The sequence below is a fragment of the Schistocerca nitens genome, chromosome 2, assembly GCF_023898315.1.
Source record: "Schistocerca nitens isolate TAMUIC-IGC-003100 chromosome 2, iqSchNite1.1, whole genome shotgun sequence".
Classification (NCBI taxonomy): domain Eukaryota; kingdom Metazoa; phylum Arthropoda; class Insecta; order Orthoptera; family Acrididae; genus Schistocerca; species Schistocerca nitens.
Window position 1 is genome coordinate 42,095,998 of NC_064615.1, and position 14,300 is coordinate 42,110,297.

Consider the following 14,300-nt stretch of genomic DNA (forward strand, 5'->3'; position numbering starts at 1 on the left):
AAGTCACATTAGCAAAAACAATCACCTCCTTAGCAGCAGGCAGTGCGAGCCCAGCAGCAGCTTTACATGAAGATGCCAATAGCCCTGGAAGGCCGCCGACCGCGGGCCACGGCACCTCCGAGAACGGTGCTGCCCATGACCCATTGTGTCGCTACACAGTCTGTCGAAGAACAGCACTGCCGGCAGAGAGCACCTCCCCCATCCCGCCAGCCGCACCAGACTCAAAGAGCACCCTGGACGACTTCGAGGGACGCAGTTTGCTGGAATATTTGGCGCTCGCGCTGTCACAGGGCTCGTTGGTCTAGGGGTATGATTCCTGCTTAGGGTGCAGGAGGTCCCGGGTTCAAATCCCGGACGAGCCCTAGCGTTTTGTGCAAACTGGTCGCACGTCGGTGGCTGAGTCAGCGCAAAAAGCTGCCCGTCAATGTAAAGCTAATTTCATATTTGCTCTAAGGAACTGACCCTCTGGTCCGACGTATGAAGGTGATTACCAAGGTTTCGGTACAGATCGTAGCAAATGCTTGTCGGTTTAAAGTGATGAAAAAGTGTTTCCGCCCGGGATCGAACCGGGGACCTTCTGCGTGTTAGGCAGACGTGATAACCGCTACACCACGGAAACTACTGCTTTCAGGCTTGCTTCACAGAGAACTTGTAACAAGGTTGCCATCGTAACTTAAAAATTCAATAAATGCGGCACTTGCATGAAGAAGGTACATGCAGCAGATCCACACATGACGTGGCTCACTGGAGTAGTATGCGACATAGGCAGGAAAATGCTGTTCCCGCCCGGGATCGAACCGGGGACCTTCTGCGTGTGATGCAGATGTGATAACCGCTACACTACGGAAACGACGGACACGCTCACTCCATCCTTGTACACTCGAAGGCGCCTCAGCCTTTCTTTCGCCCGCGCATGCACACACCATAGTTCTTTTGACAGCCTGAAACCCATCGCTGCCGAGGGCTCAACAAGTCTTCGGGGTGCTCGAGAGGGTGTCTGTCGTAGCATCCCGAACGAGATAGCGGCGTTTCGCGCAGTCGTTATTGCAAGTCACATTAGCAAAAACAATCACCTCCTTAGCAGCAGGCAGTGCGAGCCCAGCAGCAGCTTTACATGAAGATGCCAATAGCCCTGGAAGGCCGCCGACCGCGGGCCACGGCACCTCCGAGAACGGTGCTGCCCATGACCCATTGTGTCGCTACACAGTCTGTCGAAGAACAGCACTGCCGGCAGAGAGCACCTCCCCCATCCCGCCAGCCGCACCAGACTCAAAGAGCACCCTGGACGACTTCGAGGGACGCAGTTTGCTGGAATATTTGGCGCTCGCGCTGTCACAGGGCTCGTTGGTCTAGGGGTATGATTCCTGCTTAGGGTGCAGGAGGTCCCGGGTTCAAATCCCGGACGAGCCCTAGCGTTTTGTGCAAACTGGTCGCACGTCGGTGGCTGAGTCAGCGCAAAAAGCTGCCCGTCAATGTAAAGCTAATTTCATATTTGCTCTAAGGAACTGACCCTCTGGTCCGACGTATGAAGGTGATTACCAAGGTTTCGGTACAGATCGTAGCAAATGCTTGTCGGTTTAAAGTGATGAAAAAGTGTTTCCGCCCGGGATCGAACCGGGGACCTTCTGCGTGTTAGGCAGACGTGATAACCGCTACACCACGGAAACTACTGCTTTCAGGCTTGCTTCACAGAGAACTTGTAACAAGGTTGCCATCGTAACTTAAAAATTCAATAAATGCGGCACTTGCATGAAGAAGGTACATGCAGCAGATCCACACATGACGTGGCTCACTGGAGTAGTATGCGACATAGGCAGGAAAATGCTGTTCCCGCCCGGGATCGAACCGGGGACCTTCTGCGTGTGATGCAGATGTGATAACCGCTACACTACGGAAACGACGGACACGCTCACTCCATCCTTGTACACTCGAAGGCGCCTCAGCCTTTCTTTCGCCCGCGCATGCACACACCATAGTTCTTTTGACAGCCTGAAACCCATCGCTGCCGAGGGCTCAACAAGTCTTCGGGGTGCTCGAGAGGGTGTCTGTCGTAGCATCCCGAACGAGATAGCGGCGTTTCGCGCAGTCGTTATTGCAAGTCACATTAGCAAAAACAATCACCTCCTTAGCAGCAGGCAGTGCGAGCCCAGCAGCAGCTTTACATGAAGATGCCAATAGCCCTGGAAGGCCGCCGACCGCGGGCCACGGCACCTCCGAGAACGGTGCTGCCCATGACCCATTGTGTCGCTACACAGTCTGTCGAAGAACAGCACTGCCGGCAGAGAGCACCTCCCCCATCCCGCCAGCCGCACCAGACTCAAAGAGCACCCTGGACGACTTCGAGGGACGCAGTTTGCTGGAATATTTGGCGCTCGCGCTGTCACAGGGCTCGTTGGTCTAGGGGTATGATTCCTGCTTAGGGTGCAGGAGGTCCCGGGTTCAAATCCCGGACGAGCCCTAGCGTTTTGTGCAAACTGGTCGCACGTCGGTGGCTGAGTCAGCGCAAAAAGCTGCCCGTCAATGTAAAGCTAATTTCATATTTGCTCTAAGGAACTGACCCTCTGGTCCGACGTATGAAGGTGATTACCAAGGTTTCGGTACAGATCGTAGCAAATGCTTGTCGGTTTAAAGTGATGAAAAAGTGTTTCCGCCCGGGATCGAACCGGGGACCTTCTGCGTGTTAGGCAGACGTGATAACCGCTACACCACGGAAACTACTGCTTTCAGGCTTGCTTCACAGAGAACTTGTAACAAGGTTGCCATCGTAACTTAAAAATTCAATAAATGCGGCACTTGCATGAAGAAGGTACATGCAGCAGATCCACACATGACGTGGCTCACTGGAGTAGTATGCGACATAGGCAGGAAAATGCTGTTCCCGCCCGGGATCGAACCGGGGACCTTCTGCGTGTGATGCAGATGTGATAACCGCTACACTACGGAAACGACGGACACGCTCACTCCATCCTTGTACACTCGAAGGCGCCTCAGCCTTTCTTTCGCCCGCGCATGCACACACCATAGTTCTTTTGACAGCCTGAAACCCATCGCTGCCGAGGGCTCAACAAGTCTTCGGGGTGCTCGAGAGGGTGTCTGTCGTAGCATCCCGAACGAGATAGCGGCGTTTCGCGCAGTCGTTATTGCAAGTCACATTAGCAAAAACAATCACCTCCTTAGCAGCAGGCAGTGCGAGCCCAGCAGCAGCTTTACATGAAGATGCCAATAGCCCTGGAAGGCCGCCGACCGCGGGCCACGGCACCTCCGAGAACGGTGCTGCCCATGACCCATTGTGTCGCTACACAGTCTGTCGAAGAACAGCACTGCCGGCAGAGAGCACCTCCCCCATCCCGCCAGCCGCACCAGACTCAAAGAGCACCCTGGACGACTTCGAGGGACGCAGTTTGCTGGAATATTTGGCGCTCGCGCTGTCACAGGGCTCGTTGGTCTAGGGGTATGATTCCTGCTTAGGGTGCAGGAGGTCCCGGGTTCAAATCCCGGACGAGCCCTAGCGTTTTGTGCAAACTGGTCGCACGTCGGTGGCTGAGTCAGCGCAAAAAGCTGCCCGTCAATGTAAAGCTAATTTCATATTTGCTCTAAGGAACTGACCCTCTGGTCCGACGTATGAAGGTGATTACCAAGGTTTCGGTACAGATCGTAGCAAATGCTTGTCGGTTTAAAGTGATGAAAAAGTGTTTCCGCCCGGGATCGAACCGGGGACCTTCTGCGTGTTAGGCAGACGTGATAACCGCTACACCACGGAAACTACTGCTTTCAGGCTTGCTTCACAGAGAACTTGTAACAAGGTTGCCATCGTAACTTAAAAATTCAATAAATGCGGCACTTGCATGAAGAAGGTACATGCAGCAGATCCACACATGACGTGGCTCACTGGAGTAGTATGCGACATAGGCAGGAAAATGCTGTTCCCGCCCGGGATCGAACCGGGGACCTTCTGCGTGTGATGCAGATGTGATAACCGCTACACTACGGAAACGACGGACACGCTCACTCCATCCTTGTACACTCGAAGGCGCCTCAGCCTTTCTTTCGCCCGCGCATGCACACACCATAGTTCTTTTGACAGCCTGAAACCCATCGCTGCCGAGGGCTCAACAAGTCTTCGGGGTGCTCGAGAGGGTGTCTGTCGTAGCATCCCGAACGAGATAGCGGCGTTTCGCGCAGTCGTTATTGCAAGTCACATTAGCAAAAACAATCACCTCCTTAGCAGCAGGCAGTGCGAGCCCAGCAGCAGCTTTACATGAAGATGCCAATAGCCCTGGAAGGCCGCCGACCGCGGGCCACGGCACCTCCGAGAACGGTGCTGCCCATGACCCATTGTGTCGCTACACAGTCTGTCGAAGAACAGCACTGCCGGCAGAGAGCACCTCCCCCATCCCGCCAGCCGCACCAGACTCAAAGAGCACCCTGGACGACTTCGAGGGACGCAGTTTGCTGGAATATTTGGCGCTCGCGCTGTCACAGGGCTCGTTGGTCTAGGGGTATGATTCCTGCTTAGGGTGCAGGAGGTCCCGGGTTCAAATCCCGGACGAGCCCTAGCGTTTTGTGCAAACTGGTCGCACGTCGGTGGCTGAGTCAGCGCAAAAAGCTGCCCGTCAATGTAAAGCTAATTTCATATTTGCTCTAAGGAACTGACCCTCTGGTCCGACGTATGAAGGTGATTACCAAGGTTTCGGTACAGATCGTAGCAAATGCTTGTCGGTTTAAAGTGATGAAAAAGTGTTTCCGCCCGGGATCGAACCGGGGACCTTCTGCGTGTTAGGCAGACGTGATAACCGCTACACCACGGAAACTACTGCTTTCAGGCTTGCTTCACAGAGAACTTGTAACAAGGTTGCCATCGTAACTTAAAAATTCAATAAATGCGGCACTTGCATGAAGAAGGTACATGCAGCAGATCCACACATGACGTGGCTCACTGGAGTAGTATGCGACATAGGCAGGAAAATGCTGTTCCCGCCCGGGATCGAACCGGGGACCTTCTGCGTGTGAAGCAGATGTGATAACCGCTACACTACGGAAACGACAGACACGCTCACTCCATCCTTGTACACTCGAAGGCGCCTCAGCCTTTCTTTCGCCCGCGCATGCACACACCATAGTTCTTTTGACAGCCTGAAACCCATCGCTGCCGAGGGCTCAACAAGTCTTCGGGGTGCTCGAGAGCGTGTCTGTCGTAGCATTCCGAACGAGATAGCGGCGTTTCGCGCAGTCGTTATTGCAAGTCACATTAGCAAAAACAATCACCTCCTTAGCAGCAGGCAGTGCGAGCCCAGCAGCAGCTTTACATGAAGATGCCAATAGCCCTGGAAGGCCGCCGACCGCGGGCCACGGCACCTCCGAGAAGGGTGCTGCCCATGACCCATTGTGTCGCTACACAGTCTGTCGAAGAACAGCACTGCCGGCAGAGAGCACCTCCCCCATCCCGCCAGCCGCACCAGACTCAAAGAGCACCCTGGACGACTTCGAGGGACGCAGTTTGCTGGAATATTTGGCGCTCGCGCTGTCACAGGGCTCGTTGGTCTAGGGGTATGATTCCTGCTTAGGGTGCAGGAGGTCCCGGGTTCAAATCCCGGAGGAGCCCTAGCGTTTTGTGCAAACTGGTCGCACGTCGGTGGCTGAGTCAGCGCAAAAAGCTGCCCGTCAATGTAAAGCTAATTTCATATTTGCTCTAAGGAACTGACCCTCTGGTCCGACGTATGAAGGTGATTACCAAGGTTTCGGTACAGATCGTAGCAAATGCTTGTCGGTTTAAAGTGATGAAAAAGTGTTTCCGCCCGGGATCGAACCGGGGACCTTCTGCGTGTTAGGCAGACGTGATAACCGCTACACCACGGAAACTACTGCTTTCAGGCTTGCTTCACAGAGAACTTGTAACAAGGTTGCCATCGTAACTTAAAAATTCAATAAATGCGGCACTTGCATGAAGAAGGTACATGCAGCAGATCCACACATGACGTGGCTCACTGGAGTAGTATGCGACATAGGCAGGAAAATGCTGTTCCCGCCCGGGATCGAACCGGGGACCTTCTGCGTGTGAAGCAGATGTGATAACCGCTACACTACGGAAACGACGGACACGCTCACTCCATCCTTGTACACTCGAAGGCGCCTCAGCCTTTCTTTCGCCCGCGCATGCACACACCATAGTTCTTTTGACAGCCTGAAACCCATCGCTGCCGAGGGCTCAACAAGTCTTCGGGGTGCTCGAGAGGGTGTCTGTCGTAGCATCCCGAACGAGATAGCGGCGTTTCGCGCAGTCGTTATTGCAAGTCACATTAGCAAAAACAATCACCTCCTTAGCAGCAGGCAGTGCGAGCCCAGCAGCAGCTTTACATGAAGATGCCAATAGCCCTGGAAGGCCGCCGACCGCGGGCCACGGCACCTCCGAGAACGGTGCTGCCCATGACCCATTGTGTCGCTACACAGTCTGTCGAAGAACAGCACTGCCGGCAGAGAGCACCTCCCCCATCCCGCCAGCCGCACCAGACTCAAAGAGCACCCTGGACGACTTCGAGGGACGCAGTTTGCTGGAATATTTGGCGCTCGCGCTGTCACAGGGCTCGTTGGTCTAGGGGTATGATTCCTGCTTAGGGTGCAGGAGGTCCCGGGTTCAAATCCCGGACGAGCCCTAGCGTTTTGTGCAAACTGGTCGCACGTCGGTGGCTGAGTCAGCGCAAAAAGCTGCCCGTCAATGTAAAGCTAATTTCATATTTGCTCTAAGGAACTGACCCTCTGGTCCGACGTATGAAGGTGATTACCAAGGTTTCGGTACAGATCGTAGCAAATGCTTGTCGGTTTAAAGTGATGAAAAAGTGTTTCCGCCCGGGATCGAACCGGGGACCTTCTGCGTGTTAGGCAGACGTGATAACCGCTACACCACGGAAACTACTGCTTTCAGGCTTGCTTCACAGAGAACTTGTAACAAGGTTGCCATCGTAACTTAAAAATTCAATAAATGCGGCACTTGCATGAAGAAGGTACATGCAGCAGATCCACACATGACGTGGCTCACTGGAGTAGTATGCGACATAGGCAGGAAAATGCTGTTCCCGCCCGGGATCGAACCGGGGACCTTCTGCGTGTGAAGCAGATGTGATAACCGCTACACTACGGAAACGACGGACACGCTCACTCCATCCTTGTACACTCGAAGGCGCCTCAGCCTTTCTTTCGCCCGCGCATGCACACACCATAGTTCTTTTGACAGCCTGAAACCCATCGCTGCCGAGGGCTCAACAAGTCTTCGGGGTGCTCGAGAGGGTGTCTGTCGTAGCATTCCGAACGAGATAGCGGCGTTTCGCGCAGTCGTTATTGCAAGTCACATTAGCAAAAACAATCACCTCCTTAGCAGCAGGCAGTGCGAGCCCAGCAGCAGCTTTACATGAAGATGCCAATAGCCCTGGAAGGCCGCCGACCGCGGGCCACGGCACCTCCGAGAAGGGTGCTGCCCATGACCCATTGTGTCGCTACACAGTCTGTCGAAGAACAGCACTGCCGGCAGAGAGCACCTCCCCCATCCCGCCAGCCGCACCAGACTCAAAGAGCACCCTGGACGACTTCGAGGGACGCAGTTTGCTGGAATATTTGGCGCTCGCGCTGTCACAGGGCTCGTTGGTCTAGGGGTATGATTCCTGCTTAGGGTGCAGGAGGTCCCGGGTTCAAATCCCGGACGAGCCCTAGCGTTTTGTGCAAACTGGTCGCACGTCGGTGGCTGAGTCAGCGCAAAAAGCTGCCCGTCAATGTAAAGCTAATTTCATATTTGCTCTAAGGAACTGACCCTCTGGTCCGACGTATGAAGGTGATTACCAAGGTTTCGGTACAGATCGTAGCAAATGCTTGTCGGTTTAAAGTGATGAAAAAGTGTTTCCGCCCGGGATCGAACCGGGGACCTTCTGCGTGTTAGGCAGACGTGATAACCGCTACACCACGGAAACTACTGCTTTCAGGCTTGCTTCACAGAGAACTTGTAACAAGGTTGCCATCGTAACTTAAAAATTCAATAAATGCGGCACTTGCATGAAGAAGGTACATGCAGCAGATCCACACATGACGTGGCTCACTGGAGTAGTATGCGACATAGGCAGGAAAATGCTGTTCCCGCCCGGGATCGAACCGGGGACCTTCTGCGTGTGAAGCAGATGTGATAACCGCTACACTACGGAAACGACGGACACGCTCACTCCATCCTTGTACACTCGAAGGCGCCTCAGCCTTTCTTTCGCCCGCGCATGCACACACCATAGTTCTTTTGACAGCCTGAAACCCATCGCTGCCGAGGGCTCAACAAGTCTTCGGGGTGCTCGAGAGGGTGTCTGTCGTAGCATCCCGAACGAGATAGCGGCGTTTCGCGCAGTCGTTATTGCAAGTCACATTAGCAAAAACAATCACCTCCTTAGCAGCAGGCAGTGCGAGCCCAGCAGCAGCTTTACATGAAGATGCCAATAGCCCTGGAAGGCCGCCGACCGCGGGCCACGGCACCTCCGAGAACGGTGCTGCCCATGACCCATTGTGTCGCTACACAGTCTGTCGAAGAACAGCACTGCCGGCAGAGAGCACCTCCCCCATCCCGCCAGCCGCACCAGACTCAAAGAGCACCCTGGACGACTTCGAGGGACGCAGTTTGCTGGAATATTTGGCGCTCGCGCTGTCACAGGGCTCGTTGGTCTAGGGGTATGATTCCTGCTTAGGGTGCAGGAGGTCCCGGGTTCAAATCCCGGACGAGCCCTAGCGTTTTGTGCAAACTGGTCGCACGTCGGTGGCTGAGTCAGCGCAAAAAGCTGCCCGTCAATGTAAAGCTAATTTCATATTTGCTCTAAGGAACTGACCCTCTGGTCCGACGTATGAAGGTGATTACCAAGGTTTCGGTACAGATCGTAGCAAATGCTTGTCGGTTTAAAGTGATGAAAAAGTGTTTCCGCCCGGGATCGAACCGGGGACCTTCTGCGTGTTAGGCAGACGTGATAACCGCTACACCACGGAAACTACTGCTTTCAGGCTTGCTTCACAGAGAACTTGTAACAAGGTTGCCATCGTAACTTAAAAATTCAATAAATGCGGCACTTGCATGAAGAAGGTACATGCAGCAGATCCACACATGACGTGGCTCACTGGAGTAGTATGCGACATAGGCAGGAAAATGCTGTTCCCGCCCGGGATCGAACCGGGGACCTTCTGCGTGTGAAGCAGATGTGATAACCGCTACACTACGGAAACGACGGACACGCTCACTCCATCCTTGTACACTCGAAGGCGCCTCAGCCTTTCTTTCGCCCGCGCATGCACACACCATAGTTCTTTTGACAGCCTGAAACCCATCGCTGCCGAGGGCTCAACAAGTCTTCGGGGTGCTCGAGAGGGTGTCTGTCGTAGCATTCCGAACGAGATAGCGGCGTTTCGCGCAGTCGTTATTGCAAGTCACATTAGCAAAAACAATCACCTCCTTAGCAGCAGGCAGTGCGAGCCCAGCAGCAGCTTTACATGAAGATGCCAATAGCCCTGGAAGGCCGCCGACCGCGGGCCACGGCACCTCCGAGAACGGTGCTGCCCATGACCCATTGTGTCGCTACACAGTCTGTCGAAGAACAGCACTGCCGGCAGAGAGCACCTCCCCCATCCCGCCAGCCGCACCAGACTCAAAGAGCACCCTGGACGACTTCGAGGGACGCAGTTTGCTGGAATATTTGGCGCTCGCGCTGTCACAGGGCTCGTTGGTCTAGGGGTATGATTCCTGCTTAGGGTGCAGGAGGTCCCGGGTTCAAATCCCGGACGAGCCCTAGCGTTTTGTGCAAACTGGTCGCACGTCGGTGGCTGAGTCAGCGCAAAAAGCTGCCCGTCAATGTAAAGCTAATTTCATATTTGCTCTAAGGAACTGACCCTCTGGTCCGACGTATGAAGGTGATTACCAAGGTTTCGGTACAGATCGTAGCAAATGCTTGTCGGTTTAAAGTGATGAAAAAGTGTTTCCGCCCGGGATCGAACCGGGGACCTTCTGCGTGTTAGGCAGACGTGATAACCGCTACACCACGGAAACTACTGCTTTCAGGCTTGCTTCACAGAGAACTTGTAACAAGGTTGCCATCGTAACTTAAAAATTCAATAAATGCGGCACTTGCATGAAGAAGGTACATGCAGCAGATCCACACATGACGTGGCTCACTGGAGTAGTATGCGACATAGGCAGGAAAATGCTGTTCCCGCCCGGGATCGAACCGGGGACCTTCTGCGTGTGAAGCAGATGTGATAACCGCTACACTACGGAAACGACGGACACGCTCACTCCATCCTTGTACACTCGAAGGCGCCTCAGCCTTTCTTTCGCCCGCGCATGCACACACCATAGTTCTTTTGACAGCCTGAAACCCATCGCTGCCGAGGGCTCAACAAGTCTTCGGGGTGCTCGAGAGGGTGTCTGTCGTAGCATCCCGAACGAGATAGCGGCGTTTCGCGCAGTCGTTATTGCAAGTCACATTAGCAAAAACAATCACCTCCTTAGCAGCAGGCAGTGCGAGCCCAGCAGCAGCTTTACATGAAGATGCCAATAGCCCTGGAAGGCCGCCGACCGCGGGCCACGGCACCTCCGAGAACGGTGCTGCCCATGACCCATTGTGTCGCTACACAGTCTGTCGAAGAACAGCACTGCCGGCAGAGAGCACCTCCCCCATCCCGCCAGCCGCACCAGACTCAAAGAGCACCCTGGACGACTTCGAGGGACGCAGTTTGCTGGAATATTTGGCGCTCGCGCTGTCACAGGGCTCGTTGGTCTAGGGGTATGATTCCTGCTTAGGGTGCAGGAGGTCCCGGGTTCAAATCCCGGACGAGCCCTAGCGTTTTGTGCAAACTGGTCGCACGTCGGTGGCTGAGTCAGCGCAAAAAGCTGCCCGTCAATGTAAAGCTAATTTCATATTTGCTCTAAGGAACTGACCCTCTGGTCCGACGTATGAAGGTGATTACCAAGGTTTCGGTACAGATCGTAGCAAATGCTTGTCGGTTTAAAGTGATGAAAAAGTGTTTCCGCCCGGGATCGAACCGGGGACCTTCTGCGTGTTAGGCAGACGTGATAACCGCTACACCACGGAAACTACTGCTTTCAGGCTTGCTTCACAGAGAACTTGTAACAAGGTTGCCATCGTAACTTAAAAATTCAATAAATGCGGCACTTGCATGAAGAAGGTACATGCAGCAGATCCACACATGACGTGGCTCACTGGAGTAGTATGCGACATAGGCAGGAAAATGCTGTTCCCGCCCGGGATCGAACCGGGGACCTTCTGCGTGTGAAGCAGATGTGATAACCGCTACACTACGGAAACGACGGACACGCTCACTCCATCCTTGTACACTCGAAGGCGCCTCAGCCTTTCTTTCGCCCGCGCATGCACACACCATAGTTCTTTTGACAGCCTGAAACCCATCGCTGCCGAGGGCTCAACAAGTCTTCGGGGTGCTCGAGAGGGTGTCTGTCGTAGCATCCCGAACGAGATAGCGGCGTTTCGCGCAGTCGTTATTGCAAGTCACATTAGCAAAAACAATCACCTCCTTAGCAGCAGGCAGTGCGAGCCCAGCAGCAGCTTTACATGAAGATGCCAATAGCCCTGGAAGGCCGCCGACCGCGGGCCACGGCACCTCCGAGAAGGGTGCTGCCCATGACCCATTGTGTCGCTACACAGTCTGTCGAAGAACAGCACTGCCGGCAGAGAGCACCTCCCCCATCCCGCCAGCCGCACCAGACTCAAAGAGCACCCTGGACGACTTCGAGGGACGCAGTTTGCTGGAATATTTGGCGCTCGCGCTGTCACAGGGCTCGTTGGTCTAGGGGTATGATTCCTGCTTAGGGTGCAGGAGGTCCCGGGTTCAAATCCCGGACGAGCCCTAGCGTTTTGTGCAAACTGGTCGCACGTCGGTGGCTGAGTCAGCGCAAAAAGCTGCCCGTCAATGTAAAGCTAATTTCATATTTGCTCTAAGGAACTGACCCTCTGGTCCGACGTATGAAGGTGATTACCAAGGTTTCGGTACAGATCGTAGCAAATGCTTGTCGGTTTAAAGTGATGAAAAAGTGTTTCCGCCCGGGATCGAACCGGGGACCTTCTGCGTGTTAGGCAGACGTGATAACCGCTACACCACGGAAACTACTGCTTTCAGGCTTGCTTCACAGAGAACTTGTAACAAGGTTGCCATCGTAACTTAAAAATTCAATAAATGCGGCACTTGCATGAAGAAGGTACATGCAGCAGATCCACACATGACGTGGCTCACTGGAGTAGTATGCGACATAGGCAGGAAAATGCTGTTCCCGCCCGGGATCGAACCGGGGACCTTCTGCGTGTGAAGCAGATGTGATAACCGCTACACTACGGAAACGACGGACACGCTCACTCCATCCTTGTACACTCGAAGGCGCCTCAGCCTTTCTTTCGCCCGCGCATGCACACACCATAGTTCTTTTGACAGCCTGAAACCCATCGCTGCCGAGGGCTCAACAAGTCTTCGGGGTGCTCGAGAGGGTGTCTGTCGTAGCATTCCGAACGAGATAGCGGCGTTTCGCGCAGTCGTTATTGCAAGTCACATTAGCAAAAACAATCACCTCCTTAGCAGCAGGCAGTGCGAGCCCAGCAGCAGCTTTACATGAAGATGCCAATAGCCCTGGAAGGCCGCCGACCGCGGGCCACGGCACCTCCGAGAAGGGTGCTGCCCATGACCCATTGTGTCGCTACACAGTCTGTCGAAGAACAGCACTGCCGGCAGAGAGCACCTCCCCCATCCCGCCAGCCGCACCAGACTCAAAGAGCACCCTGGACGACTTCGAGGGACGCAGTTTGCTGGAATATTTGGCGCTCGCGCTGTCACAGGGCTCGTTGGTCTAGGGGTATGATTCCTGCTTAGGGTGCAGGAGGTCCCGGGTTCAAATCCCGGACGAGCCCTAGCGTTTTGTGCAAACTGGTCGCACGTCGGTGGCTGAGTCAGCGCAAAAAGCTGCCCGTCAATGTAAAGCTAATTTCATATTTGCTCTAAGGAACTGACCCTCTGGTCCGACGTATGAAGGTGATTACCAAGGTTTCGGTACAGATCGTAGCAAATGCTTGTCGGTTTAAAGTGATGAAAAAGTGTTTCCGCCCGGGATCGAACCGGGGACCTTCTGCGTGTTAGGCAGACGTGATAACCGCTACACCACGGAAACTACTGCTTTCAGGCTTGCTTCACAGAGAACTTGTAACAAGGTTGCCATCGTAACTTAAAAATTCAATAAATGCGGCACTTGCATGAAGAAGGTACATGCAGCAGATCCACACATGACGTGGCTCACTGGAGTAGTATGCGACATAGGCAGGAAAATGCTGTTCCCGCCCGGGATCGAACCGGGGACCTTCTGCGTGTGAAGCAGATGTGATAACCGCTACACTACGGAAACGACGGACACGCTCACTCCATCCTTGTACACTCGAAGGCGCCTCAGCCTTTCTTTCGCCCGCGCATGCACACACCATAGTTCTTTTGACAGCCTGAAACCCATCGCTGCCGAGGGCTCAACAAGTCTTCGGGGTGCTCGAGAGGGTGTCTGTCGTAGCATCCCGAACGAGATAGCGGCGTTTCGCGCAGTCGTTATTGCAAGTCACATTAGCAAAAACAATCACCTCCTTAGCAGCAGGCAGTGCGAGCCCAGCAGCAGCTTTACATGAAGATGCCAATAGCCCTGGAAGGCCGCCGACCGCGGGCCACGGCACCTCCGAGAACGGTGCTGCCCATGACCCATTGTGTCGCTACACAGTCTGTCGAAGAACAGCACTGCCGGCAGAGAGCACCTCCCCCATCCCGCCAGCCGCACCAGACTCAAAGAGCACCCTGGACGACTTCGAGGGACGCAGTTTGCTGGAATATTTGGCGCTCGCGCTGTCACAGGGCTCGTTGGTCTAGGGGTATGATTCCTGCTTAGGGTGCAGGAGGTCCCGGGTTCAAATCCCGGACGAGCCCTAGCGTTTTGTGCAAACTGGTCGCACGTCGGTGGCTGAGTCAGCGCAAAAAGCTGCCCGTCAATGTAAAGCTAATTTCATATTTGCTCTAAGGAACTGACCCTCTGGTCCGACGTATGAAGGTGATTACCAAGGTTTCGGTACAGATCGTAGCAAATGCTTGTCGGTTTAAAGTGATGAAAAAGTGTTTCCGCCCGGGATCGAACCGGGGACCTTCTGCGTGTTAGGCAGACGTGATAACCGCTACACCACGGAAACTACTGCTTTCAGGCTTGCTTCACAGAGAACTTGTAACAAGGTTGCCATCGTAACTTA

General features: G+C 54.3%; 41 non-coding genes across 41 annotated transcripts; 14 read left to right on the forward strand and 27 right to left on the reverse strand.

The window, feature by feature from the left end:
* Window positions 1-290: 290 nt before the first annotated feature.
* On the forward strand, window positions 291-362 carry Trnap-agg (transfer RNA proline (anticodon AGG)). Its single transcript has one exon. It is a non-coding gene; the product is annotated as a tRNA-Pro (tRNA).
* Window positions 363-546: 184 nt separating this feature from the next.
* Window positions 547-619, reverse strand: Trnav-aac (transfer RNA valine (anticodon AAC)). Its single transcript has one exon. It is a non-coding gene; the product is annotated as a tRNA-Val (tRNA).
* Window positions 620-777: 158 nt separating this feature from the next.
* Trnav-cac (transfer RNA valine (anticodon CAC)) lies at window positions 778-850 on the reverse strand. Its single transcript has one exon. It is a non-coding gene; the product is annotated as a tRNA-Val (tRNA).
* A 488-nt stretch (window positions 851-1,338) lies between these two features.
* On the forward strand, window positions 1,339-1,410 carry Trnap-agg (transfer RNA proline (anticodon AGG)). The gene has a single exon. It is a non-coding gene; the product is annotated as a tRNA-Pro (tRNA).
* A 184-nt stretch (window positions 1,411-1,594) lies between these two features.
* On the reverse strand, window positions 1,595-1,667 carry Trnav-aac (transfer RNA valine (anticodon AAC)). Its single transcript has one exon. It is a non-coding gene; the product is annotated as a tRNA-Val (tRNA).
* A 158-nt stretch (window positions 1,668-1,825) lies between these two features.
* Window positions 1,826-1,898, reverse strand: Trnav-cac (transfer RNA valine (anticodon CAC)). Its single transcript has one exon. It is a non-coding gene; the product is annotated as a tRNA-Val (tRNA).
* Window positions 1,899-2,386: 488 nt separating this feature from the next.
* Trnap-agg (transfer RNA proline (anticodon AGG)) lies at window positions 2,387-2,458 on the forward strand. The gene has a single exon. It is a non-coding gene; the product is annotated as a tRNA-Pro (tRNA).
* A 184-nt stretch (window positions 2,459-2,642) lies between these two features.
* Trnav-aac (transfer RNA valine (anticodon AAC)) lies at window positions 2,643-2,715 on the reverse strand. Its single transcript has one exon. It is a non-coding gene; the product is annotated as a tRNA-Val (tRNA).
* Window positions 2,716-2,873: 158 nt separating this feature from the next.
* On the reverse strand, window positions 2,874-2,946 carry Trnav-cac (transfer RNA valine (anticodon CAC)). The gene has a single exon. It is a non-coding gene; the product is annotated as a tRNA-Val (tRNA).
* Window positions 2,947-3,434: 488 nt separating this feature from the next.
* Trnap-agg (transfer RNA proline (anticodon AGG)) lies at window positions 3,435-3,506 on the forward strand. Its single transcript has one exon. It is a non-coding gene; the product is annotated as a tRNA-Pro (tRNA).
* A 184-nt stretch (window positions 3,507-3,690) lies between these two features.
* Trnav-aac (transfer RNA valine (anticodon AAC)) lies at window positions 3,691-3,763 on the reverse strand. Its single transcript has one exon. It is a non-coding gene; the product is annotated as a tRNA-Val (tRNA).
* A 158-nt stretch (window positions 3,764-3,921) lies between these two features.
* Trnav-cac (transfer RNA valine (anticodon CAC)) lies at window positions 3,922-3,994 on the reverse strand. The gene has a single exon. It is a non-coding gene; the product is annotated as a tRNA-Val (tRNA).
* Window positions 3,995-4,482: 488 nt separating this feature from the next.
* On the forward strand, window positions 4,483-4,554 carry Trnap-agg (transfer RNA proline (anticodon AGG)). The gene has a single exon. It is a non-coding gene; the product is annotated as a tRNA-Pro (tRNA).
* Window positions 4,555-4,738: 184 nt separating this feature from the next.
* Trnav-aac (transfer RNA valine (anticodon AAC)) lies at window positions 4,739-4,811 on the reverse strand. The gene has a single exon. It is a non-coding gene; the product is annotated as a tRNA-Val (tRNA).
* Window positions 4,812-4,969: 158 nt separating this feature from the next.
* On the reverse strand, window positions 4,970-5,042 carry Trnav-cac (transfer RNA valine (anticodon CAC)). The gene has a single exon. It is a non-coding gene; the product is annotated as a tRNA-Val (tRNA).
* A 488-nt stretch (window positions 5,043-5,530) lies between these two features.
* Window positions 5,531-5,602, forward strand: Trnap-agg (transfer RNA proline (anticodon AGG)). The gene has a single exon. It is a non-coding gene; the product is annotated as a tRNA-Pro (tRNA).
* Window positions 5,603-5,786: 184 nt separating this feature from the next.
* On the reverse strand, window positions 5,787-5,859 carry Trnav-aac (transfer RNA valine (anticodon AAC)). The gene has a single exon. It is a non-coding gene; the product is annotated as a tRNA-Val (tRNA).
* A 158-nt stretch (window positions 5,860-6,017) lies between these two features.
* Trnav-cac (transfer RNA valine (anticodon CAC)) lies at window positions 6,018-6,090 on the reverse strand. Its single transcript has one exon. It is a non-coding gene; the product is annotated as a tRNA-Val (tRNA).
* A 488-nt stretch (window positions 6,091-6,578) lies between these two features.
* On the forward strand, window positions 6,579-6,650 carry Trnap-agg (transfer RNA proline (anticodon AGG)). Its single transcript has one exon. It is a non-coding gene; the product is annotated as a tRNA-Pro (tRNA).
* Window positions 6,651-6,834: 184 nt separating this feature from the next.
* On the reverse strand, window positions 6,835-6,907 carry Trnav-aac (transfer RNA valine (anticodon AAC)). The gene has a single exon. It is a non-coding gene; the product is annotated as a tRNA-Val (tRNA).
* Window positions 6,908-7,065: 158 nt separating this feature from the next.
* Window positions 7,066-7,138, reverse strand: Trnav-cac (transfer RNA valine (anticodon CAC)). Its single transcript has one exon. It is a non-coding gene; the product is annotated as a tRNA-Val (tRNA).
* Window positions 7,139-7,626: 488 nt separating this feature from the next.
* Window positions 7,627-7,698, forward strand: Trnap-agg (transfer RNA proline (anticodon AGG)). Its single transcript has one exon. It is a non-coding gene; the product is annotated as a tRNA-Pro (tRNA).
* Window positions 7,699-7,882: 184 nt separating this feature from the next.
* Trnav-aac (transfer RNA valine (anticodon AAC)) lies at window positions 7,883-7,955 on the reverse strand. Its single transcript has one exon. It is a non-coding gene; the product is annotated as a tRNA-Val (tRNA).
* A 158-nt stretch (window positions 7,956-8,113) lies between these two features.
* On the reverse strand, window positions 8,114-8,186 carry Trnav-cac (transfer RNA valine (anticodon CAC)). The gene has a single exon. It is a non-coding gene; the product is annotated as a tRNA-Val (tRNA).
* A 488-nt stretch (window positions 8,187-8,674) lies between these two features.
* On the forward strand, window positions 8,675-8,746 carry Trnap-agg (transfer RNA proline (anticodon AGG)). The gene has a single exon. It is a non-coding gene; the product is annotated as a tRNA-Pro (tRNA).
* Window positions 8,747-8,930: 184 nt separating this feature from the next.
* On the reverse strand, window positions 8,931-9,003 carry Trnav-aac (transfer RNA valine (anticodon AAC)). The gene has a single exon. It is a non-coding gene; the product is annotated as a tRNA-Val (tRNA).
* A 158-nt stretch (window positions 9,004-9,161) lies between these two features.
* Window positions 9,162-9,234, reverse strand: Trnav-cac (transfer RNA valine (anticodon CAC)). Its single transcript has one exon. It is a non-coding gene; the product is annotated as a tRNA-Val (tRNA).
* A 488-nt stretch (window positions 9,235-9,722) lies between these two features.
* Window positions 9,723-9,794, forward strand: Trnap-agg (transfer RNA proline (anticodon AGG)). The gene has a single exon. It is a non-coding gene; the product is annotated as a tRNA-Pro (tRNA).
* Window positions 9,795-9,978: 184 nt separating this feature from the next.
* On the reverse strand, window positions 9,979-10,051 carry Trnav-aac (transfer RNA valine (anticodon AAC)). Its single transcript has one exon. It is a non-coding gene; the product is annotated as a tRNA-Val (tRNA).
* Window positions 10,052-10,209: 158 nt separating this feature from the next.
* Trnav-cac (transfer RNA valine (anticodon CAC)) lies at window positions 10,210-10,282 on the reverse strand. The gene has a single exon. It is a non-coding gene; the product is annotated as a tRNA-Val (tRNA).
* Window positions 10,283-10,770: 488 nt separating this feature from the next.
* Trnap-agg (transfer RNA proline (anticodon AGG)) lies at window positions 10,771-10,842 on the forward strand. Its single transcript has one exon. It is a non-coding gene; the product is annotated as a tRNA-Pro (tRNA).
* A 184-nt stretch (window positions 10,843-11,026) lies between these two features.
* On the reverse strand, window positions 11,027-11,099 carry Trnav-aac (transfer RNA valine (anticodon AAC)). The gene has a single exon. It is a non-coding gene; the product is annotated as a tRNA-Val (tRNA).
* Window positions 11,100-11,257: 158 nt separating this feature from the next.
* On the reverse strand, window positions 11,258-11,330 carry Trnav-cac (transfer RNA valine (anticodon CAC)). Its single transcript has one exon. It is a non-coding gene; the product is annotated as a tRNA-Val (tRNA).
* Window positions 11,331-11,818: 488 nt separating this feature from the next.
* On the forward strand, window positions 11,819-11,890 carry Trnap-agg (transfer RNA proline (anticodon AGG)). The gene has a single exon. It is a non-coding gene; the product is annotated as a tRNA-Pro (tRNA).
* A 184-nt stretch (window positions 11,891-12,074) lies between these two features.
* Window positions 12,075-12,147, reverse strand: Trnav-aac (transfer RNA valine (anticodon AAC)). Its single transcript has one exon. It is a non-coding gene; the product is annotated as a tRNA-Val (tRNA).
* Window positions 12,148-12,305: 158 nt separating this feature from the next.
* On the reverse strand, window positions 12,306-12,378 carry Trnav-cac (transfer RNA valine (anticodon CAC)). The gene has a single exon. It is a non-coding gene; the product is annotated as a tRNA-Val (tRNA).
* Window positions 12,379-12,866: 488 nt separating this feature from the next.
* Window positions 12,867-12,938, forward strand: Trnap-agg (transfer RNA proline (anticodon AGG)). Its single transcript has one exon. It is a non-coding gene; the product is annotated as a tRNA-Pro (tRNA).
* A 184-nt stretch (window positions 12,939-13,122) lies between these two features.
* On the reverse strand, window positions 13,123-13,195 carry Trnav-aac (transfer RNA valine (anticodon AAC)). Its single transcript has one exon. It is a non-coding gene; the product is annotated as a tRNA-Val (tRNA).
* Window positions 13,196-13,353: 158 nt separating this feature from the next.
* Trnav-cac (transfer RNA valine (anticodon CAC)) lies at window positions 13,354-13,426 on the reverse strand. Its single transcript has one exon. It is a non-coding gene; the product is annotated as a tRNA-Val (tRNA).
* Window positions 13,427-13,914: 488 nt separating this feature from the next.
* On the forward strand, window positions 13,915-13,986 carry Trnap-agg (transfer RNA proline (anticodon AGG)). The gene has a single exon. It is a non-coding gene; the product is annotated as a tRNA-Pro (tRNA).
* A 184-nt stretch (window positions 13,987-14,170) lies between these two features.
* Window positions 14,171-14,243, reverse strand: Trnav-aac (transfer RNA valine (anticodon AAC)). The gene has a single exon. It is a non-coding gene; the product is annotated as a tRNA-Val (tRNA).
* Window positions 14,244-14,300: the final 57 nt, after the last annotated feature.